Here is a 26,043-nt window from a genome sequence, read left to right on the forward strand (position 1 = left end):
AAAATCATGGCTCGCAGAGCGCGACAATAGAAAAGTGCTCTGCTCTGCCAAGTGGCTGTGACACCAAGGGTTAAGGCTACGTTCAGACTAGCGTTGTGCTAGTGTGCATCGGGCGACGCACGCGTCATGCGCCCCTATGTTTAACATGGGGGACGCATGCGTTTGTTTGTTGCGTTTTGCGACAAATGCGTCTTTTTTGCCGCAAGCGTCGGACCAAGAAAACGCAACAAGTTGCATTTTTCTTGCGTCTGATTTTCGGCAAAAAACAACGCACGCGTCGCAAAACGCAGCGTTTTTGCGTGCGTTTTGCCGCGTTTTTGCGTGCGTTGGGCGTTGCGTCGCCGACGCAGCGGCGCACAACGCTAGTCTGAACGTAGCCTAATAGAGACGGGAGTGTGGGTCCGTGGGACGCAGCACACAGCGGGACCTGCCATTGTAATCGTGGGTTGTTGTTTTGTCTATACTGTTCTTGTGTGTGTGGTCAGTAAAGTTTCACGTGAGGAAGCCTCTGACCAGCAGCCCCAGGTCCACGAGATAGCGCCGCCCTCATACGCGGTGACGTCTCGGGGCGTGGCGCCACTCATACGCGGTGACGTCGCGGGGCGTGTCACCGCCTTACAATACGCCCGTGTGGGGCACGTCCTCGCGCGGAGGCTGCTGGGTTCAGATCTCACGGAGGCCGCGTAATTGACGGAAGACTGCGTCACTCTGGTGACGTCACGGTCACGACCCATATTCTCCGCCCTGCAGCTGACGCCTCCCGTAACCCGAGGGCGAGCACAACAATAACAACGTGTGTATATCGGTAGTCGGGGCCCGGGGCTCCTCCTGGTTCTGGGGATAGCGGCCGCGTCACCGGCTCGTCGAGGTGAGTGCGACACTGGATCGCTAGCAGTGGGGAGGCCGTTGTGAGCTCAGTGCCGACTGCGCCTCCCAGGGGTGAGCTCGGGCTGTGTCCGCGGCTGTTACTGAAGGTTACATGGAGCTGTGCTGAGGCCTATGGTCCCTGCAGGTAGTGGTCACTGGTGGGCTGTAGGGGTCAGAGGAGCTCGGTGCAGGGACCCCACAACCACCTCAGGACTGTAGTATGGAGGGGGCTCTGAGGAGCTCGGTGCAGGGACCCCACAACCACCTCAGGACTGTAGTATGGAGGGGATCCTGAGGAGCTCGGTGCAGGGACCCCACAACCACCTCAGGACTGTAGTATGGAGGGGTCCTGAGGAGCTCGGTGCAGGGACCCCACAACCACCTCAGGACTGTAGTATGGAGGGGGTCCTGAGGAGCTTGGTGCAGGGACCCCACAACCACCTCAGGACTGTAGTATGGAGGGGTCCTGAGGAGCTCGGTGCAGGGACCCCACAACCACCTCAGGACTGTAGTATGGAGGGGTCCTGAGGAGCTCGGTGCAGGGACCCCACAACCACCTCAGGACTGTAGTATGGAGGGGTCCCGAGGAGCTCGGTGCAGGGACCCCACAACCACCTCAGGACTGTAGTATGGAGGGGGTCCTGAGGAGCTCGGTGCAGGGACCCCACAACCACCTCAGGACTGTAGTATGGAGGGGGCTCTGAGGAGCTCGGTGCAGGGACCCCACAACCACCTCAGGACTGTAGTATGGAGGGGGCTCTGAGGAGCTCGGTGCAGGGACCCCACAACCACCTCAGGACTGTAGTATGGAGGGGGCTCTGAGGAGCTCGGTGCAGGGACCCCACAACCACCTCAGGACTGTAGTATGGAGGGGTCCTGAGGAGCTCGGTGCAGGGACCCCACAACCACCTCAGGACTGTAGTATGGAGGGGTCCCGAGGAGCTCGGTGCAGGGACCCCACAACCACCTCAGGACTGTAGTATGGAGGGGGTCCTGAGGAGCTCGGTGCAGGGACCCCACAGCCACCTCAGGACTGTAGTATGGAGGGGACTCTGAGAAGCTCGGTGCAGGGACCCCACAGCCACCTCAGGACTGTAGTATGGAGGGGGTCCTGAGGAGCTCGGTGCAGGGACCCCACAACCACCTCAGGACTGTAGTATGGAGGGGTCCTGAGGAGCTCGGTGCAGGGACCCCACAGCCACCTCAGGACTGTAGTATGGAGGGGTCCTGAGGAGCTCGGTGCAGGGACCCCACAACCACCTCAGGACTATAGTATGGAGGGGTCCTGAGGAGCTCGGTGCAGGGACCCCACAGCCACCTCAGGACTGTAGTATGGAGGGGACTCTGAGAAGCTCGGTGCAGGGACCCCACAGCCACCTCAGGACTGTAGTATGGAGGGGTCCTGAGGAGCTCGGTACAGGGACCCCACAACCACCTCAGGACTGTAGTATGGAGGGGGTCCTGAGGAGCTCGGTGCAGGGACCCCACAGCCACCTCAGGACTGTAGTATGGAGGGGACTCTGAGAAGCTCGGTGCAGGGACCCCACAACCACCTCAGGACTATAGTATGGAGGGGACTCTGAGGAGCTCGGTGCAGGGACCCCACAACCACCTCAGGACTATAGTATGGAGGGGACTCTGAGGAGCTCGGTGCAGGGACCCCACAACCACCTCAGGACTGTAGTATGGAGGGGTCCTGAGGAGCTCGGTGCAGGGACCCCACAACCACCTCAGGACTGTAGTATGGAGGGGGTCCTGAGGAGCTCGGTGCAGGGACCCCACAACCACCTCAGGACTGTAGTATGGAGGGGGTCCTGAGGAGCTTGGTGCAGGGACCCCACAACCACCTCAGGACTGTAGTATGGAGGGGTCCTGAGGAGCTCGGTGCAGGGACCCCACAACCACCTCAGGACTGTAGTATGGAGGGGTCCTGAGGAGCTCGGTGCAGGGACCCCAGAACCACCTCAGGACTGTAGTATGGAGGGGTCCCGAGGAGCTCAGTGCAGGGACCCCACAACCACCTCAGGACTGTAGTATGGAGGGGGTCCTGAGGAGCTCGGTGCAGGGACCCCACAACCACCTCAGGACTGTAGTATGGAGGGGGCTCTGAGGAGCTCGGTGCAGGGACCCCACAACCACCTCAGGACTGTAGTATGGAGGGGGCTCTGAGGAGCTCGGTGCAGGGACCCCACAACCACCTCAGGACTGTAGTATGGAGGGGGCTCTGAGGAGCTCGGTGCAGGGACCCCACAGCCACCTCAGGACTGTAGTATGGAGGGGTCCTGAGGAGCTCGGTGCAGGGACCCCACAACCACCTCAGGACTGTAGTATGGAGGGGTCCTGAGGAGCTCGGTGCAGGGACCCCACAACCACCTCAGGACTGTAGTATGGAGGGGTCCTGAGGAGCTCGGTGCAGGGACCCCACAACCACCTCAGGACTGTAGTATGGAGGGGGTCCTGAGGAGCTCGGTGCAGGGACCCCACAACCACCTCAGGACTGTAGTATGGAGGGGTCCTGAGGAGCTCGGTGCAGGGACCCCACAACCACCTCAGGACTGTAGTATGGAGGGGTCCCGAGGAGCTCGGTGCAGGGACCCCACAACCACCTCAGGACTGTAGTATGGAGGGGGTCCTGAGGAGCTCGGTGCAGGGACCCCACAGCCACCTCAGGACTGTAGTATGGAGGGGACTCTGAGAAGCTCGGTGCAGGGACCCCACAGCCACCTCAGGACTGTAGTATGGAGGGGGTCCTGAGGAGCTCGGTGCAGGGACCCCACAACCACCTCAGGACTGTAGTATGGAGGGGTCCTGAGGAGCTCGGTGCAGGGACCCCACAGCCACCTCAGGACTGTAGTATGGAGGGGTCCTGAGGAGCTCGGTGCAGGGACCCCACAACCACCTCAGGACTATAGTATGGAGGGGTCCTGAGGAGCTCGGTGCAGGGACCCCACAGCCACCTCAGGACTGTAGTATGGAGGGGACTCTGAGAAGCTCGGTGCAGGGACCCCACAGCCACCTCAGGACTGTAGTATGGAGGGGTCCTGAGGAGCTCGGTACAGGGACCCCACAACCACCTCAGGACTGTAGTATGGAGGGGGTCCTGAGGAGCTCGGTGCAGGGACCCCAGAACCACCTCAGGACTGTAGTATGGAGGGGTCCTGAGGAGCTCGGTGCAGGGACCCCACAGCCACCTCAGGACTGTAGTATGGAGGGGACTCTGAGAAGCTCGGTGCAGGGACCCCACAGCCACCTCAGGACTGTAGTATGGAGGGGTCCTGAGGAGCTCGGTACAGGGACCCCACAACCACCTCAGGACTGTAGTATGGAGGGGGTCCTGAGGAGCTCGGTGCAGGGACCCCACAGCCACCTCAGGACTGTAGTATGGAGGGGACTCTGAGAAGCTCGGTGCAGGGACCCCACAACCACCTCAGGACTGTAGTATGTAGGAGCTCGGTGCAGGGACCCCACAACCACCTCAGGACTGTAGTATGTAGGAGCTCGGTGCAGGGACCCCACAACCACCTCAGGACTGTAGTATGTAGGAGCTCGGTGCTGGGACCCCACAACCACCTCAGGACCGTAGTATGGAGGGGTCCTGAGGAGCTCGGTGCAGGGACCCCACAGCCACCTCAGGACCGTAGTATGGAGGGGTCCCGAGGAGCTCGGTGCAGGGACCCCACAGCCACCTCAGGACCGTAGTATGGAGGGGTCCCGAGGAGCTCGGTGCAGGGACCCCACAGCCACCTCAGGACCGTAGTATGGAGGGGTCCCGAGGAGCTCGGTGCAGGGACCCCACAGCCACCTCAGGACTGTAGTATGGAGGGGGCTCTGAGGAGCTCGGTGCAGGGACCCCACAGCCACCTCAGGACCGTAGTATGGAGGGGTCCTGAGGAGCTCGGTGCAGGGACCCCACAACCACCTCAGGACTGTAGTATGGGGGGGGGGGGGGAGGGTCCTGAGGAGCTCGGTGCTGGGACCCCACAGCCACCTCAGGACTGTAGTATGGAGGGGTCTTGAGGAGCTCGGTGCAGAGACCCCACAACCACCTCAGGACTGTAGTATGGAGGGGGCTCTGAGGAGCTCGGTGCGGAGACCCCACAGCCACCTCAGGACCGTAGTATGGAGGGGTCCTGAGGAGCTCGTGCCGGGACCCCACAGCCACCTCAGGACTGTAGTATGGAGAGGGTCCTGAGGAGCTCGGTGCCGGGGCCCCAGAGCCACCTCAGGACTGTAGTATGGAGTGAGCTTGGGCTGAGAGTGCATCTGTCCTGTACATGGGTCATATATGTTCGAGCCCTGGGAGCCCCCCAAGTACCAGAGCGGAGACCCCACTGCTCCCCCATACATGTCTATGGACTGAGGTCTGTTCTCCATGAGGGGAGCTGCAGGCGCCTGCTTGGCCATAACTGGGTGTTCCAGACCTGGCTTTTGTGGGATAGTCACTTTATCCCCTTCGTGATGGAGCCCTTTTATGTTTTTGTTTTTTGCTCCCCTTCTTCCCAGAGCCATAACTTTTTTTTTTTTTCCGTCAATATGGCCATGTGATGGCTTGTTTTTTGCAGGACAAGTTGTACTTTTGAATGACACCATTGATTTTACCATGTCGTGTACTAGAAAACGGGAAAAAATTCCAAGTGCAGTGAAATTGCAAAAAAAAATTGCAATTTCACTCCTGTTTTTGATTAATTTATTTTCTACCAAGTTCACCACAAGTTAAAAAAAAAAAAAAAAGAAATTGCATCATATTCCAAGTCCCGTAGCGTCTCCATTTTTCATCATCTGGGGCCGGGTGAAGGCTTATTTTTTGCGAGCCGAGCTGATGTTTTTAATTACCGTATGTACTCGTGTATAAGCCGACCCGAGTATAAGCCGAGACCCCTAATTTTGCCACGAGAAAACTGGGAAAACCTATTGACTTGAGTATAAGCCTAGAGTGGGAAATGCAGCAGCTAGTGGTTAATTTCAAAAATAGAAATACATACCAATAAAATTATAGTTAATTGAGACATCAGTTGTTTAAGTGTTTTTAAATATTCATATTGAATCAGGCACCCCATATAATGCTCCGTACAGTTCATGATGGGCCCCATAAGATGCTCCATATTAAAATATGCCCCATACAATGCTGCACAAAGGTTAATGATGGCCCCATAAGATCCTGCACAAAGGTCCCATAAGATGCTCCATAGATTATGCCCCATATGCTGCTGTTGCGATGAAGAAAAGAAAAAATGACATACTCGTCGCTCAGGCACCTGGCACTTGCGATATTCACCTGTCCCCGTTCCACTGCAGAGGGCGGCGCACACTAACTACGTCATCACGCCCTCTGACCTGAACAGTCACAGCCAGAGGACGCGGAAGACAGAGCCTGGCGGTGGAACGGGGACAGATAAATATCGCGCAATGCTCACCCTCCCCCGTTATACTCACACTTCCGGTGCGGTCCCTGGCAGCTTCTCCGTCGTCCCGGGCCGGCAGCTAGTTCCTTTGTCCTCGGTAACTGGTACTGCTCATTAAAGTAATGAATATGCGGTTCCACCTCTATGAGAGAGGAGTCGTTTCCTTAGTCATTACTTTAATGAGCGGTACCACGTGACCGCTGAGTACAGGAAGAGCTGCGGGCGCCGGAGAAGCAGGGACTATAGCCCGGTTCACTATGTAATTTCGCCGGAATTTTCTGGAGAGTTTCAAATATGTACATTTTTGGAAAGGCTATGGTATAAGCAATAAGAAAAACAATGTTTCCATTTGCCCCGAGTCCTAAGTGGCCGCCATCTTGGATTTTACAAAATGGCTGATTTACATCGATTTTTGTTAATATCTCAGCTTGTAAGTAACGTAAAACTTAAATTTTGACAGCTAAACATACATTTTGAGTACTAAGAAATGCAGTGGTATCCAAATAAATACTCTATATACGACTACAAATTGTATCGGTTTATATTTGAACAAATTTTCGAACTCGAAAAGCAGAGAGTTAATGTTTTTAACTTTTGAACAACCAGAGTGTCTTTACATATCGCCACCATCACTGTCATCATCAGTTTCATATTTGGTCTGAGTGTCCTCGTCATTCATACACTCGCTGTCACACTGACAAAGATCGGTACAGGATAAGTTATTTTTTCGGCACGAACACCTTGAAGAAGAACAGTCATGTTTGCATTGACAACTAATCATCTCGATTATTGCTTTTGGAGCTGGAAGAACATCTGTCATGGTTGGTTTCAACTGTCCATCCAACCCTTTGTGATAGCCATTCTTCTCGGGATCCAGCTGAGAATCCTGCAAAGCAATGTTAGCTTGTCCCCACACTCTGGCTTGGATATGGACTCTGAGGACATGTTGTTTTAGAGCTCCGAGTGTAGGAGGTAACCTGTCACTTTCTGCCATATGCTTGCAAAATAGATGCCATCGCAGTTCGGGAATATTCTTAATAAAAATGCCTTTTGGAGAGTAAGCAAAACATACGAAGGTAGCAAGAGTTGACAACATAGTTTTGCTCACTTCTTTTTCAGTCGAAAGCATCTGCAGAGAACTGATTACATCTGGTGTTGCGTTCATGTAAGCTTGCAGCCAGATTGCTTTGCCAATTCGAGAGAACCTTCCAGTTGTGTCAGCACCAGTGAATGCATGGAAGGCTGTCAAAGCATTTGCTCTGTCTGCCCCTATGACTCTCCTTATTGGCTCTATCTCGATCATCCCAGAGACCATTGAAATCGATGTATTCTTCAGCATGAGGTCATAGTTAGCTATGACCAACACCAGTACATCGGTATCAGGGGAGAAGAAAACCATCCTTGCATCCGGTGGGTTTCGTTGTGTTGCCAAGACAGCTTGGTAGATCAACAGTGTGTCTGCTTCTTCGTGATTTGAATTCATACATGATGTTCTGACTCATAGTGAGTGCTGCTCGGTCAACAATTTTGGTCCTTCTTTGAGTTTCAAGGCTGTCAATCGGCCCTGTTATGATCCAACGGATAGCGGAATATAATTCTGCTGGAACGTCGTTTATGTCACTAGTGACCGTTATGGTGTTTTTATCATTGACTTCCGTTGTAAAATTAGCAATGCTTTTCCTAATTAACTGTGCTGCTTTGTAGATTGTCTGCATGTTGTCTGCATCATCACTACGACATTCCATTGCAGAATTAACCATGATTTCCTCACAGGCTTCTGGTGAATAAAGAACTGCTGATTCCCTTCTGTTTTTTGAAAGACAGGATTTCAGATGTGGCAAGGCATTCATTATAATTTCTTTGAGCCACTTTCTAGTGAATGTAGGTTTGTGATTTTCCACGCCTTCTATACCAAGCATATTCAAATAAGTGGTTTCGATATCTTGTATAGATAGATATGATTGGTTCTGTGTTTGAATATCCACTAGGTTTATCAACTCTAGCAGACTTGCACGTTGTAATAAGGGTTCTTTGTGGTCTGTTCTGTTGGTACTACGTTCTCGTTGTCCATGAAAAACATGCTTTGTCCAACAGCTTTTGTGGTACCGGACGTCAATAGAATGTGCATCCCCTGGTGCAATGCATGTGTTCAGTCTTGTTTTCAGTGTTAAATTATCTGATGTTTCAATAGCTTGTTTCAACGATTTCCCTGCGTTGACTGTCCTCACATTATAAAGCTTCTCATTCTCATCGTTCTGACAAAAGAAACATTTTTCCTTATCCAGTGGCCATGTATGTGACCTCGTGAATGGTGATGAAGAGTCAGATGTTAATGAACCTGATTCGTCCATTTCAGCACGTCCTCTTTTTAATCCTCGTTTCTTGGTAATGTGGCTACCAGTAGCTAATGCATGTGCATAACGGTCCCGGGCTCGTTGTATTTGGTCGTTGTTAATTGCATTTGTGTAACAACTTCGATGGTAGACTGCCTGATGTGTAGCGATTGTGTCTTTCCTGTTGCTAATCCGTCGATGGATATCAACATAGTTGCCATCTTGTAAACTTGCCCTCTCTGCTACTATGTCCAAAACGCGCTGGTAAGACTGTATCCGAGGATTTTGCACCAACTTCTCATTGCCATTGGAAGACTGACAGAGCATACATAGCTTCCAGTTGATAGGTGCCTCACCTTCACAAGTGACTTCAGTAGCTTGTGGTTTGTCTGTCATGTTCAACTCCTGTAATAAAAGAAAAAAAAAACATGTGATTCCTGTCATTATGTATTATTATGTCAATACTAATTAATTATAAAAAACTGCTGTAGTAAATATCTAAAACACATCTGCAACTAGTAATATTGCATTTCTTAGCCCTAAAATGTATGTTTAGCTGTCAAATTTTATTTTTATGTTATTTATAAGCTGAGATATTAACGAAAATTGGTTTTACGTCAGCCATTTTGTCAAATCCAATATGGCGGTCACGTGGGACTCGGGGCAAATGGAAACATTGTTTTTCGTATTGCTTATACTATAACCTTTCCAAAAATGTATAGTTTTCAGACTCTCCAAAAAAATCCGGCGAAGGCCTAAATCAATACATAGTGAACCGGACTACTACAGAGATCGCGCCGGGAGCAGGTGAGTATGATGGACAGCTGCCGCCTGGGACAAGGACTTGAGTATAAGCCGAGAGGGGCACTTTCAGCCTAAAAATGGGCTGAAAATCTCGGCATATACTTTATACCATTTTGGTGCAGATACGATCTTTTGTTCGCTTGTTATTGCATTTTTACCCCTTAGTGACAGAGCTAATTTGGTACTTGATGACCAGGCCAATTTTTACAATTCTGACCACTGTCACTTTGAGGTTATAACTCTGAAACGCTTCAACGGATCCCGGTGATTCTGAGATTGTTTTTTCGTGACATATTGTACTTCATGTTAGTGGTAACATTTCTTCGATATTACTTGCGATTATTTATGAAAAAAAAAAACGGAAATATGTCGAAAATTTTTAAAAATTTTGCAATTTTCAAACTTTGTATTTTTATGCCCTTATATCAGAGAGATGTGCCACGAAAAATAGTTAATAAATAACATTTCCTACATGTCTACTTTACATCAGCACAATTTTGGAAACAAAATTTTTTTTTGTTAGGGAGTTATAAGGGTTAAAAGTTGACCAGCGATTTCTCACTTTAATAACACCATTTTGTTTTAGGGACCACATCACATTTGAAGTCATTTTGAGGGGTCTATATGATAGAAAATAATGAAGTGTGACGCCATTCAAAAAACTGCACCCCTCAAGGTTCTCAAAACCACATTCAAGAAGTTTATTAACCCTTTACGTGCTTCACAGGAACTGAAACAAAGTGGAAGGAAAAAATGAACATTTAACTTTTTTTTGCAAACATTTTAATTCAGAACCATTTTTTTATTTTCACAAGTGTAAAAACAGAATTGTAACCATAAATTTTGTTATGCAATTTATCCCGAATACCCCAATACCCCATATGTGGGGGTAAACCACTTTTTGGGCACACAGCAGAACTTGGAAGTGAAGCAGCGCCGTTTGACTTTTTCAATGTAGAATTGTCTGGAATTGAGATTGGACGCCATGTAGAAACTCCCCATAAGTGACCCCATTTTGGAAACTAGACCCCCCATGGAACTTATCTAGATGTGTGGTGAGAACTTTGAATGCCCAAGTTCTTCACAGAAGTTTATAATGCAGAGTCGTGAAAATAAAAAAAAAAAATTTTTCCACAAAAGATTTTTTTAGCCCCCAAGTTTTTATTTTCACAAGAGAAATCGGACCCCAAAAGTTGTTGTCCAATTTGTCCTGAGTATGCTGGTACCCCATATGTGGGGGCAGGGCCGTATTTAGAGTTTCTGCTGCCCTAGGCACTTTTAGTGCTGCTTCCCCCATTGATGAGTATGAGTAAGGCTGGAGTTACACTAGCGAGGAATATGGGCGAATGCTATGTGAGAAAAAAAAATAAAAACTCGCATCACACTCGGACCAGTATAAATCTATGGGGCAGCTCCCATCATCGTTTTTGTTTCTCAGCCGTATTATCAGTGCGAGTGATTTCACTCGTATATCAGCGGAGACTTGCCAATGCAAGTCAATGGGTGCAAAGAAAAAAAATCCTACAGCACTCGCACCACGCGATTTTTATGCATCGGCGTCCTTTGAAAAGCTGGCAATTCATGTCCGGTGTACAGTAAAATCATACGGTCTTATTCATTCCCTATGGGACTTGCGGACATGTGCGGCACTTCCAGCAACGGAAAAAAACACTGCTAGCAGTGTTTTTTTTTTTTTTTTTGTCTCACCGCAAGTTCTGCAGTGCCGCACATGCTGGCAAGTAGACATCACTACCTGTCCCTAGTGAATCAACCACAGGGCATGCTGGGATTTGCAGTCTCTACAGTACCAACCACAGGGCATGCTGGGATTTGCAGTCTCTACAGTACCAACCACAGGGCATGCTGGGATTTGCAGTCTCTACAGTACCAACCACAGGGCATGCTGGGATTTGCAGTCTCTACAGTACCAACCACAGGGCATGCTGGGATTTGCAGTCTCTACAGTACCAACCACAGGGCATGCTGGGATTTGCAGTCTCTACAGTACCAACCACAGGGCATGCTGGGATTTGCAGTCTCTACAGTACCAACCACAGGGCATGCTGGGATTTGCAGTCTCTACAGTACCAACCACAGGGCATGCTGGGATTTGCAGTCTCTACAGTACCAACCACAGGGCATGCTGGGATTTGCAGTCTCTACAGTACCAACCACAGGGCATGCTGGGATTTGCAGTCCTACATCTCCATAATTAGAATGGCAGGACATGTAACCTAAACCTGTAGTTATCCTGCAGCTACAGAATAAGTCAGGTAGTGAAGGTACAAGCCCCCCTTACACAGACTGGGAATGCTGGTTCTACAGCAGCTCCAGAATAATAAAAACAAGCCTTGCTGGAAGGTGTACATGGGGCAGGGTGGACACATACTGCAGAGGCCCCCTAATAGTGATCAGGACATGGTTAATGTCCTGCTTCAGTGATGTTCCTCTCAGCACCTCCCCCTCTGTTCACATCCTCATGTCAGCAGCAGGGCACAGGCAGCAGCAGAGGGAATCACAGCGTGAGGCTCCATGTGATGCTCCTTCCCTCCCCGCAGACCGTGTCACCGCAGCATCAACACTAACAGGTGAGGACAGGGCCCCTGTCAGCATAATCTTGTGTAGTGTGAGCGGGCCCGGCCTCTCCTGCTAGCGCTGAAGCTGTCGGACATGCTGGGACTAGTAGTTACACACCAAACCTCGCAAAACTGACCTGGACACAACAATTCTCACACCATCCTCCCCCGCAGCTGCTCAGACAGGCAGGAACTGAACTTGGCGCCACAGCGAGGAGGGGGCGGGCCTGAAGTGTGACGTGTTCCTCTTCCAGCTCCCGGCCTCCATTGCAGCATGTGTGATAGCGCAGCGCAGGATCTGATAGCACCGCAGCAGCCAGAAGAGGGAGGAGAAGAGGAAGGAAAAGAGGGAGGGCGGGTGGGTTTGGGTGGGCGCTACCCCGCACTATTATTATAAAAAATAAAAACCTTGCTCAGGCGCCGCCCCCCCCGCATCCTCCCGCCCCTAGGCACGTGCCCTCAAGTGCCTAGTGGCAAATACGGCCCTGTGTGGGGGTAAACCACTGTTTGGGCGCACGGCAGAGCTCGGAAGGGAAGGAGCGCCGTTTTGGAATGCAGACTTTGATAGAATGGTCTGTGGGGGTTATGTTGCGATTGCAGAGCCCCTGATGTACCTAAACAGTAGTAACCCCCCACATGTGACCCCGTTTTGGAAACTAGACCCCCCAAGGAACTTATCTAGATGTGTGGTGAGAACTTTGAATGCCCAAGTGCTTTACAGAAGTTTATAATGCAGAGTCATGAAAATAAAAAATATTTTTTTTTCCACAAAAAAGATTTTGTAGCCCAAGTTTTTATTTTCACAAGGGTAACAGGAGAAATTGGACCCCAAAAGTTGTTGTCCAATTTATCCCGATTACGCTAATGCCCCATATGTGGGGGTAACCCACTGTTTGGGCGCACGGCAGAGCTCAGAAGGGAGGAAGCACCATTTGACTTTTTGAGTGCAAAATTGGCTGTCGTGTTTGGAGACCCCCTGATGTACCTAAACAGTGGAAACCCCCCAATTCTAGCTCCAACCCTAACCCCAACACACCCCTAACCCTAATCCCAACCCGATCCATAATCCTAATCACTGACCCTAACGATAATCACAACCCTTACCCCAAAACAACCCTAATGTCAACCCTAACCATAACCCTAATGAAAACCCTAAATCCAACACACCCCTAATCCTAATCTCAACCCTAACCTCAAACCTAACCCTAATCCCAATACACCCCTAATCACAACCTTAACCCTAATGCCAACCCTAACCCTAATCCAAACCCTAACCTTAATCCCAACTCTAACCCTAAATTTAGCCCCAACCCTAACCCTAGCCCTAAGGCTACTTTCACACTTGCGTTTGGCATCCGTCGCTATCCGTCGTTTTGGACAAAAAACGGATCCTGCAAATGTGCCCGCAGGATGCGTTTTTTGCCCATAGACTTGTATTGCCGACGGATCGCGACGGATGGCCACACGTCGCGTCCGTCGTGCACTGGATCAGTTGTGTTTTGGCGGACCGTCGGCACAAAAAACGTTCAATGTAACTTTTTTTTTTGTACGTCGCGTCTGCCATTTCTGACCGTGCATGCGTGGCCGTAACTCCGCCCCCTCCTGCCCAGGACATAGAGTGGGCAGCGTATGCGTTGAAAAACTACATCCGCTGCTCACGTTGTGTACAATTTTCACGTGCGTCGGTATGTCGGGCCGACGCGTTGTGACAGCCCCGTACTGACGTAAGTGTGAAAGAACCCTAACCCTAAATTTAGCCCCAACCCTAACCCTAAATTTAACCCTAACCCTAGCCCTAACCCTAGCCCTAACCCTAATTTTAGCCCCAACTGCTCTTCTCCTGCCGGCCGGCAGATGGCGATAGATGGCGGGCGCACTGCACATGCGCCGGCCATTTTCTTTTCCCCTGAAGATGCCGGCGACCAGGAGGAGCAGCAGGAGGACCCAGGGACACCGGTAAGTATAATAGGGTCCCCGAATCCCCCTATTTCTCTGTCCTCTGATGTGCAATCACATCAGAGGACAGAGAATTACACTTTGTTTTTTTTTTTTTTGCGGTCGCCGGTAAACCGTTAATTACCGGCGATCGCAAAACAGGGTCATGTTCTTTGGGGTCTCGGCTACCCGTGGCAGCCGAGACCTCAAAGATCCTCCCGGTGCCGGCCGGCGGGCTCACTGCGCATGCGCCCACCATTTTTTTGCCAGAAGAAGATGGCGGCGCCCATCGGGAGCCACGAGGAGCACCGGGGGAGACAGGTAAGTATCGGGGGGCTATTGGGGACCCCATTTCTCTGTCCTCTGATGTGCGATCACATTGGAGGACAGAAATTAAAAGGAAAATCGCCTTTTTTTTTTTTTTTTTGCGATCGCCGGTAAACGGTTAATTACCGGCGATCGCAAAAGCGGGGTCGGTAAAAAAAAACCCCGAATCATGTTCTCTGGGGTCTCGGATGGATATATATATATATATATATATATATATATATATATATATATATATATATATATATATATATATATATATATATATATATATATATCTCTATCTATCTATATATCTATCTATAATATAACGCTGGGAGCGTCACTCTGTCCGAAGCCTCTATAGACTGCGCAAGCGCCGGCGCAGTCTGGGCCTCACAGAGCGACGCTCCCGGGAGATCGCGGTGTGCGTAAGCACTGAACGCATACCGCCATCTCCACCGGAGAGTCAGGGACCGCCAGGAGGGAGGGTAAGTATACTCACCTTTCCCGGTTCCAGCGCTGCTTGCGGCTCCGTCTCCCGGCTCCTCTGCTCCCGGCTCCGGAGGGCGCGGACTGCGCAGGCGCCGATTCCTGCTGCCGGAATCGGCGCCTGCGCAGTCCGCGCTTTCCGGCGCCATTTTCTTGAAGACACACTCCGGCTCCACTGCAGGTGTGTCTTCAAGAAAATGGCGCCGGAAAGCGCGGACTGCGCAGGCGCCGATTCCTGCTGCCGGAATCGGCGCCTGCGCAGTCCCCGCTTTCCGGCGCCATTTTCTTGAAGACATACCTGCAGTGGAGCCGGACGATAGGTGAGTATGGTATTTTTTTTTTTTTTTTTTTTATATGGCAGCAGCATTCGGGGGCATACACACTGGAGCGGGGGGCATATAATACAATGGTGGCGCAGGATGGCAGCAGCACATGACAGAACGGGCGCAGGATGGCAGCAGCACATGACAGAACGGGCGCAGGATGGCCGCAACACATGACAGAACGGGCGCAGGATGGCCGCAGCACATGACAGAACGGGCGCAGGATGGCCGCAGCACATGACAGAACGGGCGCAGGATGGCCGCAGCACATGACAGAACGGGCGCAGGATGGCCGCAGCACATGACAGAACGGGCGCAGGATGGCCGCAGCACATGACAGAACGGGCGCAGGATGGCAGCAGCACATGACAGAACGGGCGCAGGATGGCAGCAGCACATGACAGAACGGGCGAAGGATGGCAGCAGCACATGACAGAACGGGCGAAGGATGGCAGCAGCACATGACAGAACGGGCGAAGGATGGCAGCAGCACATGACAGAACGGGCGCAGGATGGCAGCAGCACATGACAGAACGGGCGCAGGATGGCAGCAGCACATGACAGAACGGGCGCAGGATGGGAGCAGCACATGACAGAACGGGCGCAGGATGGCAGCAGCACATGACAGAACGGGCGCAGGATGGCAGCAGCACATGACAGAACGGGCGCAGGATGGCAGCAGCACATGACAGAACGGGCGAAGGATGGCAGCAGCACATGACAGAACGGGCGAAGGATGGCAGCAGCACATGACAGAACGGGCGCAGGATGGCAGCAGCACATGACAGAACGGGCGCAGGATGGCAGCAGCACATGACAGAACGGGCGCAGGATGGGAGCAGCACATGACAGAACGGGCGCAGGATGGCAGCAGCACATGACAGAACGGGCGCAGGATGGCAGCAGCACATGACAGAACGGGCGCAGGATGGCAGCAGCACATGACAGAACGGGCGCAGAATGGCAGCAGCACATGACAGAACGGGCGCAGGATGGCAGCAGCACATGACAGAACGGGCGCAGGATGGCAGCAGCACATGACAGAACGGGCGCAGGATGGCAGCAGCACATGACAGAACGGGCGCAGGATGGGAGCAGCAAATGACAGAACGGGCGCAGGATGGGAGCAGCAAATGACAGGATGGGAGCAGCAAATGACAGAATGGAGGCGCAGGATGGGAGCAGCACATGACAGAACGGGGACGCAGGATGGGAGCAGCACATGACAGAACGGGCGCAGGATGGCAGCAGCACATGACAGAACGGGCGCTGGATGGCAGCAGCACATGACAGAACGGGCGCAGGATGGCAGCAGCACATGACAGAACGGGCGCAGGATGGCAGCAGCACATGACAGAACGGGCGCAGGATGGCAGCAGCACATGACAGAACGGGCGCAGGATGGGAGCAGCAAATGACAGAACGGGCGCAGGATGGGAGCAGCAAATGACAGAATGGAGGCGCAGGATGGGAGCAGCACATGACAGAACGGGGGCGCAGGATGGGAGCAGCACATGACAGGATGGGGGCGCAGGATGGAGCAGCACATACCAGGATGGAGACCATATACCAATATAAATGCTCGCCACCCGGGCGTAGAACGGGTTCAATAGCTAGTATATATAGATATAGATATAGATATATATATTCATTCTCTCACAAAATTAGAATATCATCAAAAAGTTTTTCAGTTCTTCAATACAAAAGTGAAACTCATATATTTTATATAGAGTCAATACAAACAGTGTTTTTCTGTTAATGTTGATGATTATGGCTTACAGCCAATGAAAACCCAAAAGTCATTATATCAGTAAATTAAAATAATTGACAAAACACACCTGCAAAGGCTTCCTAAGTGTTTTTAAAGGTCCCTTAGTCTGTTTCAGTAGGCTCCACAATCATGGGGAAGACTGCTGATTTGACAGGTGTCCAGAAGGCAGTCGTTGACACACTCCACAAAGAAGGTAAGCTACAAAAGGTCATTGCTAAAGAAGCTGGCTGTTCAGAGTGAAGGCCATTCAAAAATTTGGTGGAGATTCACAAGGAGTGGACTACTGCTGGAGTCATTGCTTCAAGACCCACCACACAGATGTATCCAGGACATGGGCTACAAGTGTCATATTCCTTGTGCCAAGCCACTCATGACCAGTAGAGAATGCTAGAAGCGTCTTACCTGGGCCAAGGAGAAAAAAGACTAGACTGTTTCTCAGTGGTCCAAGGTATTGTTTTCAGATGAAAGTACATTTTGCAATTCATTTGGTAATCAAGGTCCCAGTGTCTGGAAGAAAAATGGAGAGGCACACAATCCAAGCTGCTTGAGGTCTAGTGTGAAGTTTCCACAGTTAGTGATGATTTGGGGAGCCATTTCATCTGCTGTAGGTCCATTGTGTTTTATCAAGACCAAAGTCAGCGCAGCCGTCTACCAGAAAATTTTAGAGCACTTCACGCTTCCCTCTGCCGACAAGCTTTTTGGAGATGGAAATTTAATTCTCCAGCAGGACTTGGAACCTGTCCACACTACAGAAATACCAGTACCTGGTTTAAAAACAGCAGTATCATTGTACTTGATTGGCCAGCAAACTCGCCTGACCGTAACCCCATAGAGAATCTATGGGGTATTGTCAAGAGGAAGATGAGCGACACCAGAACCAACAATGCAGACGAGCTGAAGGCTGCTATCAAAGCAACCTGGGCTTCCATAGCACCTCAGCAGTGCCACAGGCTAATCGCCTCCATGCCACGCCGCATTGATGCAGTAATTGATGCAAAAGGATTCCCAACCAAGTATTAAGTGCTTTTACTGTAAGCCATAATCATCAACATTAAGCGAAATAAACACTTGAAATAGATCACTCTGTTTTTATTGACTATATAATGAGTTTCACTTTTTGTATTGAAGAACTGAAATAAATTAACTTTTTAAGATGATATTCTAATTTTGTGAGAAGCACCTGCAGATAAATAGAAGAAAAGCTGGCAAATCATCTGCCATGTTCTGTTAAATCACTGCAGGAGCCGACAGGATAGAAGAGATAGATTACGTTCAGTAAGTACACATAGAATAGATGGATATAAAGATGTCAGTGACAAATACAATTAGTACAGTGTGTGCAAATTACTGTACATGTATTTAATAAAAGATCATTTTTCTGGAAAAAAGTGTGCTCCTGCTCAATTTTCATAACCAGCAGAGGGAAACAGATGGGTGGGGGCAGATGTTTATAGCCTGGGAAGGGGGTAATATCCATGGAGCTTCCCAGGTTATTAATCTCAGCTCACAACTGTATACTTAGCCTTTGCTGGCTATTAAAATGGGTGACCCGAAAAAAAAGACAGTGGGTCCACCTATAATTAATAACCAGCAAAGGCAGACAGCTGCGGGCTGATATTAATAGCCTAGGAAGGGATCATGGATATTGCCCTCCCCCAGGCTAAAAACATCAGCTCTCAGCCGCCCCAGAAAAGGCGCATCTCTAAGATGCACCAATTCTGGCACTTAGCCTCGCTCTTCCCACTTGCCGTGTAGCTTTGGCAAGTTTGGAGGTTGATGTCACCTTTTGTATTGTCAGGTGACATCAAGCGCCGAGGTTAGTAACTCCCATTCCCTGTCTGAGGGCACCGCGAGCAGGAGAAAGTTCTCCTACTCGCGGTGCCATCGAGTCCTGCGAGTTCACAGCCAATGAACTCGCTTTTCCTTTCTGACGCCAATGCGAGCACTGTGGGTAAGGCCTCTTTCACACTTCCGTCTTTCAGCTCCCATCACAGTCCATCAATTTTTGAGAATGCAGGATCCTGTAATAAAAATTTGCAGGATCCTGCATTTTCTCATAGACTTGTATTTGCGATGGATTGTGACGGATGGCCATCCGTTTCATCCGTCATGCACTGGATCCTGCGTAAAAAAACAGTCCGCTTACAATAGGTGCACATAGCCTCGACGGGTCCATCAGAAAGATGGGCCCAGTGCCCCCGTTTTTTACAATCTGCACAGGATCCATCTTTTCAACATTTTGACGTATCCTGTGCAGATTGTAAAAACGGAAGTGTGGAAGAAGCCTAAAAGTTCATGTTAAAATCACATTGCAACCTGATAGCAATCACACTGCATTCGGATGTAAATTGGATGCTAGGTGTGAAAAATCGGATTGTACTTGCATGACACTCATGCGACTCTTGGCAGGGAGATTTTTCATACCTTTAGTGTGACTCTGGCCTTATTGTCATTATCCCCTGACCAGTTTCATCCCATATACAGAGATTGCCAGTGATAACAGGTCGCATGGAGAGGCAGCTGGGCAACCAAGTATGGCAACAATCCACACTTGAATGTGGCCTCACCAGGCGCGATAGGTGGCTGTTGGCTGAGCAATGCTTCGGATGATTATTCGCCCTGCAGCCATCTTTCCCATAGACAGGAGCGCTTGTTTGGCTTGAGCACTCCGGTGTTCTTTCCAAGAGAGTTGTCGCCAGATGTGTGTGCCGGCGACTTGTCTCCCGGAGACTATATGATCTGCAGTGTGAAATTGAACATGCCATATCAATGGTTTCTTTGACAATAAATTGTCCTGAGATGCCATACACTTTAGGGTAATGTCGACTGAACGCTTTGATATTGGCAGTTTCGATCAACTTTAGGGTATGTGCACATGTTAAGGATTTTTCACGCTTTTTTGGCCGTTTTCCCCGGGAAAAACGCTTAAAAAAACGCATACATAAGCATCCCATCATTTTTAATGCATTCTGCAATTTTTGTGCACATGATGCGTTTTTTTTCCACGAAAAAAACGCATCGCTGTAAAAAAAAGCAGCATGATCATTAATTTTGCAGATTTTTTGCGGTTTTCACGCTATTTAATACATTGGGAACCTCCGGAAAAAAAACATGAAAACCGCATGCGGATTTCTGGCAGAAATGTCCGGGTTTTGTCAGGAAATTTCTGCAAGAAATCCTGAATGTGTGCACATACCCTTAGTTTGGAGTCTTAAAGGGCCACTGTCACCCCCTCCAGCCGTTATAAACTAAAAGAGCCACCTTGTGCAGCAGTAATGCTGCATTCTAACAAGGTGGCTCTTTTAGTATTGTGTTCATGTATTACTAAAATAAAGCGCTTTGAAACTTTTCAAAAATACCTATCTTTGTCCACGGAGGCAGGTCTGAAGCCTCCTCTGTGAAGCGCCCAACTGCCGTCACTCATCTCTTCTGGGGCGATGGTCGCCGCCCCCTGCGCGCTGTTCTTCTTAAATCCTGCGCTGTGCGTGCCTCCCTGGGGCAGGCGCATTGAGAATTGGCAGTCATGGCTCAGATGCCGGGTTCCTGACTGCGCCTGTGCGGCCACCCTGTTACTGAATCCCCGCCCCGCACTGTTATGCATTATGCATATTGCAGGGCTGGGATTCCTGGGCATGCGCACTGCGCTTGTCAGTCGCTCCCCCAGGTTCCCCGCCTTCCAGCGTCGGTCTGTGCAGGTATCTGCCCAGGAATCCCAGCCCCGCACTGTGCATAATGCATAACGCGCACAGGCGCAGTCAGGAACCCGGCATCTGAGCTATGACTGCCAATTCTCAATGCGCCTGCCACAGCGCAGGCGCTGGATTTAAGAAGAACAGCGCGCAGGGGGCGGCGACCATCGCCCCAGAAGAGATGAGTGACTGCAGTTGGGCGCTTCACAGAGGAGGCTTCAGACCCGCCTCCGTGGACAAAGATGGGTATTTTTGAAAAGTTTCAAAGCACTTTATTTTAGTAATACATGAACACAAAACTAAAAGCCACCTTGTTAGAATGCAGCATTACTGCTGCACAAGGTGGCTCTTTTAGTTTATAACGGCTGGAGGGGGGTGACAGTGGCCCTTTAACCCCTTTCTGACATCGGAAGTACTATCCCGTCGAGGTGGGGTGGGCCCCCATGACCACGGACGGGATAGTACGTCCAGCGCGATCGGCGGCGCTCCCGGGGGGGGGGGGGAGGGGGGATTTAGGGCGCGGCCGGGTGTCAGCTGCCTATCGCAGCTGACATCCGGCACTATGTGCCAGGAGCGGTCACGGACCGCCCCTGGCACATTAACCCCTGGCACACCGCGATCAAAGATGATCGCGATGTGCCGGCGGTGCAGGGAAGCATCGCGCAGGGAGGGGGCTCCCTGCGGGCTTCCCTGAGCCCCCCGCAGCAACGCGATGTGATTGCGTTGCTGCGAGGGTCTTGCCTCCCTCCCTGCCTGGTCCAGCCCCGGATCCAAGATGGCCGCGGATCCGGGTCCTGCAGGGAGGGAGGTGACTTCACAGAGCCTGCTCAGAGCAGGCACTGTGAAGCAGCCTGCACTATCAGATTGGTGATCTGACAGAGTGCTGTGCAAACTGTCAGATCATCGATCTGTGATGTCCCTTCCTGGGACAAAGTAAAAAAAAATTTTTCCAAATGTGTAAAAAAAAAAAAATAAAAAAAAAATATTCCTAAATAATGAAAAAAAAAAAAAATATTATTCCCATAAATACATTTCTTTATCTAAATAAATAAAAAAAAACAATAAAAGTACATATTTAGTATCGCCGCGTCCGTAACGACCCGACCTATAAAACTGGCCCACTAGTTAACCCCTTCAGTAAATACCGTAAGAAAAAAAGAGGCAAAAAATGACGCTTTATCATACCGCCGAACAAAAAGTGGAATAACACGCGATCAAAAGGACAAATATAAATAACCATGGTACCGCTGAAAGCATCATCTTGTCCCGCAAAAAACGAGCCGCCATACAGCATCATCAGCAAAAAAAATAAAAAAGTTATAGTCCTGAGAATAAAGCGATGCCAAAATTATTTTTTGTATAAAATAGTTTTTATCGTATAAAAGCGCCAAAACATAAAAAAATGATATAAATGAGGTGTCGCTGTAATCGTACTGACCCGAAGAATAAAACTGTTTTTATCAATTTTACCAAACGTGGAACGGTATAAACGCCTCCCCCAAAAGAAATTCATGAATAGCTGGTTTTTGGTCATTCTGCCTCACAAAAATCGGAATAAAAAGCGATCAAAAAATGTCACGTGCCCGAAAATGTTACCAATAAAAACGTCAACTCGTCCCGCAAAAAACAAGACTTAAATGACTCTGTGGACCAAAATATGGAAAAATTATAGCTCTCAAAATGTGGTAACGCAAAAAATATTTTTTGCAATAAAAAGCGTCTTTCAGTGTGTGACGGCTGCCAATCATAAAAATCCGCTAAAAAACCCGCTCTAAAAGTAAATCAAACCCCCCTTCATCACCCCCTTAGTTAGGGAAAAATTAAAAAAATGTATTTATTTCCATTTTCCCATTAGGGTTAGGGCTAGGGTTAAGGCTAGGGCTACAGTTTGGGTTGGGGCTAAAGTTACAGTTAGGGTTTAGATTACATTTACAGTTGGGAATAGGGTTGGGATTAGGGTTAGGGGTGTGTCAGGGTTAGAGGTGTGGTTAGGGTTACCGTTGGAATTGGTGTTAGGGGAGTGTTTGGATTAGGGTTTCAGTTATAATTGGGGGGTTTCCACTGTTTAGGCACATCAGGGGCTCTCCAAAAGCGACATGGCGTCCGATCTCAATTCCAGCCAATTCTGCGTTGAAAAAGTAAAACAGTGCTTCTTCCCTTCCGAGCTCGCCCGTGTGCCCAAACAGGGGTTTACCCCAACATATGGGGTATCAGCGTACTCAGGACAAATAGGACAACAACTTTTGGGGTCCAATTTCTCCTGTTACCCTTGGGAAAATAGAAAACTGGGGGCTAAAAAATAATTTTTGTGGGAAAAAAAAGATTTTTTATTTTTACGGCTCTGCGTTATAAACTGTAGTGAAACACTTGGGGGTTCAAAGCTCTCACAACACATCTAGATGAGTTCCTTAGTGGGTCTAGTTTCCAAAATGGTGTCACTTGTGGGGGGTTTCTACTGTTTAGGTACATTAGGGGCTCTGCAAACACAACATGGCGTCTCATCTCAATTCCTGTCAATTTTGCATTGAAAAGTCAAACGGCGCTCCTTCCTTTCCGAGCTCTCCCATCCGCCCAAACAGTGGTTTACCCCCACATATGGGGTATCCGCGTACTCAGGACAAATTGTACAACAACTTTTGGGGTCCAATTTCTTCTCTTACCCTTGGAAAAATAAAAAATTGGGGGCGAAAAAGATAATTTTTGTGAAAAAATATGATTTTTTATTTTTACGGTTCTGCATTATAAACTTCTGTGAAGCACTTGGTGGGTCAAAGTGCTCACCACACCTCTAGATAAGTTCCTTACGGAGTCTACTTTCCAAAATGGTGTCACTTGTGGGGGGTTTCAATGTTTAGGCACATCAGTGGCTCTCCAAACGCAACATGGCGTCCCATCTCAATTCCAGTCAATTTTGCATTGAAAAGTCAAATGGCACTCCTTCGCTTCCGAGCTGTGCCATGCGCCCAAACAGTGGTATACCCCCACATGTGGGGTATTGGTGTACTCAGGACAAATTGTACAACAATGTTTGGGGTCCATTTTCTCCTGTTACCCTTGGTAAAATAAAACAAATTTGGAGCTGAATTAAATTTTTTGTGAAAAAAAGTTAAATGTTCATTTTTATTTAAACATTCAAAAAATTCCTGTGAAGCACCAGAAGGGTTAATAAACTTCTTGAATGTGGTTTTGAGAACCTTGAGGGGTGCAGTTTTTAGAATGGTGTCACATTTGGGTATTTTCTATCATATAGACCCCTCAAAATGACTTCAAATGAGATGTGGTCCCTAAAAAAAAAATGGTGTTGTAGAAATGAGAAATTGCTGGTCAACTTTTCACCCTTATAACTCCCTAACAAAAAAAAAATTTTGGTTCCAAAATTGTACTGATGTAAAGTAGACATGTGGGAAATGTTACTTATTAAGTATTTTGTGTGACATATCTCTGTGATTTAATTGCATAAAAATTCAAAGTTGGAAAATTGCGAAATTTTCACCAAATTTCCGTTTTTTTCACAAATAAACGCAGGTATTATCAAAGAATTTTTACCATTGTCATGAAGTACAATATGTCACGAGAAAACAGTCAGATTCACTGGGATCCGTTGAAGCGTTAGTTATAACCTCATAAAGGGACAGTGGTCAGAATAGAAAAAATTGGCCCGGTCATTAACGTGCAAACCACCCTTGGGGGTAAAGGGGTTAAGAATGGAAGCCACTAGAAATTTCCTGCATTTCACAGAACGTGTGCTGTTTTATGGCAGCCTGAGTCTGCTACATATGATAAAGCTAGACATCAAGTTACATACAAGGGCTTCTTATCAGAATCTCTCCAAGGCAGTACTATGGAGTATGAAGTTCACAGGCAAACTGACTACATGTTTATGATGGGGCACTGGCTATGTTAGGCCACATTCACACCGGTATTTCTCATCTGTGGGCTGTCAGGGGTGTCAAGCTGCATTCTTCGAGGGCCGCAAATCATGCGGGTTTTCAAGATTTCCTTAGCATTGCACAAGGTGCTGCAATCATTATGTGTGTAGGTGATTAAATTATCACCTATGCAGTACAAGGAAATCCTGAAAACATGACCTGGTTGCAGCCCTCGAGGAATGCCGTTTGACACCCCTGCTCTATGTTGTGAACATACCTTTTGTATCCTGGCTCAAGATCCTTCGGCAAAGCCAAAGAATTGGGTTGATGAATGCTTTACAAATCCTGAAAGACAGACTTGATGGCCATAGCAGACTTTGTAACACATGTGCTCTTTTCCTTGTGAGCTGACGTTTCAGGTTATGGCGTGTTAGCCTGAGTGAGATTACTGACGGGAAGATTGTAGATGTCTGCCTCATGATCTATGTATTTGGTCATAAACTACAGTTTTGGTGATCTAGAAACTTTACTTATTTGTGGTTTATGACCAGTAAAGTTTAGCAAGGTAATCTGATTATTATAAACTACCTGTAACCTTTGAAAAATAGTGCAGAGGTTAAAGGAGCACTAAACCTTCAGGCTCTTATCTGTTTTTGCTGTGTGGTTGAATCTTGTTCTTTGTGTGCGCTGTGTCATTGGCTCTCTATTGAGTCTACTTTGTTGTGTGCGCTGTGTCATAGGCTCTATTGAGTCTGTACGCTGCTATACGGTTTCATTGGCTCTCTATTGAGTCCGTACGCTGCTCTGTGTGTGCTGTTTCATTGGCTCTCTATTGAGTCCGTACTCTGCTCTGTGTGCGCTCTCTCAGGGGCTCTCTATTGAGTCCGTTCTCTGCTCTGTGTGCGCTGTTTCATTGGCTCTCTATTGAGTCCGTACTCTGCTCTGTGTGCGCTCTCTCAGGGGCTCTCTATTGAGTCCGTTCTCTGCTCTGTGTGCGCTGTTTCATTGGCTCTCTATTGAGTCCGTACTCTGCTGTGTGCGCTGTTTTATTGGCTCTCTATTGAGTCTGTACTCTGCTCTGTGTGCGCTCCCTCTGGGGCTCTCTATTGAGTCCGTACTCTGCTCTGTGTGCGCTCTCTCAGGGGCTCTCTATTGAGTCTGCACTCTGCTCTGTGTGCACTGTTTCATTGGCTCTCTATTGAGTCCGTACTCTGCTCTGTGTGCGCTCCCTCAGGGGCTCTCTATCGAGTCCGTACTCCGCTGTGTGCGCTGTTTCATTGGCTCTCTATTGAGTCCGTACTCTGCTCTGTGCGCGCTCCCTCAGGGGCTCTCTATTGAGTCCGTACTCTGCTGTGTGCGCTGTCTCATTGGCTCTCTATTGAGTCCGTACTCAGCTGTGTGCGCTGTCTCGTTGGCTCTCTATTGAGTCTGTACTCTGCTCTGTGTGCGCTCTCTCAGGGACTCTCTATTGAGTATGTGCGCTCAGTCATGAGCTGTGCACTTTTGAGAGATCTTTTGAGCGATTTGGTGGTGGTCTCGAAAACAAGACCCCATCTGATCTGCAATGGATTAATTGACCTAGAAAATGTAAACCTTTGCCCAATAGTTTAGTTGCTTTTTAAAGCGTTATTGGCAGCCAATCAAATTTGATCCTTTTTATATATATTTTTTCTTGA

At 49.0% G+C, this 26,043-nt stretch overlaps 1 protein-coding gene across 2 annotated transcripts in view; it reads left to right on the plus strand.

Annotated features, from left to right (window-relative positions):
• Positions 1-591: 591 nt before the first annotated feature.
• The window catches only part of G3BP2 (G3BP stress granule assembly factor 2), a 48,826-nt gene continuing 23,374 nt past the window's right edge, over positions 592-26,043 (plus strand). Inside the window, exon 1 of one of the 2 annotated variants that reach the window (XM_069743478.1) lies at positions 592-868. The gene's annotated coding sequence lies outside the window, so the exon portion shown is untranslated. The remainder of the gene's footprint in view (positions 869-26,043) is intronic. The other variant, XM_069743479.1, reaches the window with a different exon arrangement.

Source organism: Ranitomeya imitator, chromosome 1, assembly GCF_032444005.1.
Source record: "Ranitomeya imitator isolate aRanImi1 chromosome 1, aRanImi1.pri, whole genome shotgun sequence".
Lineage (NCBI taxonomy): Eukaryota > Metazoa > Chordata > Amphibia > Anura > Dendrobatidae > Ranitomeya > Ranitomeya imitator.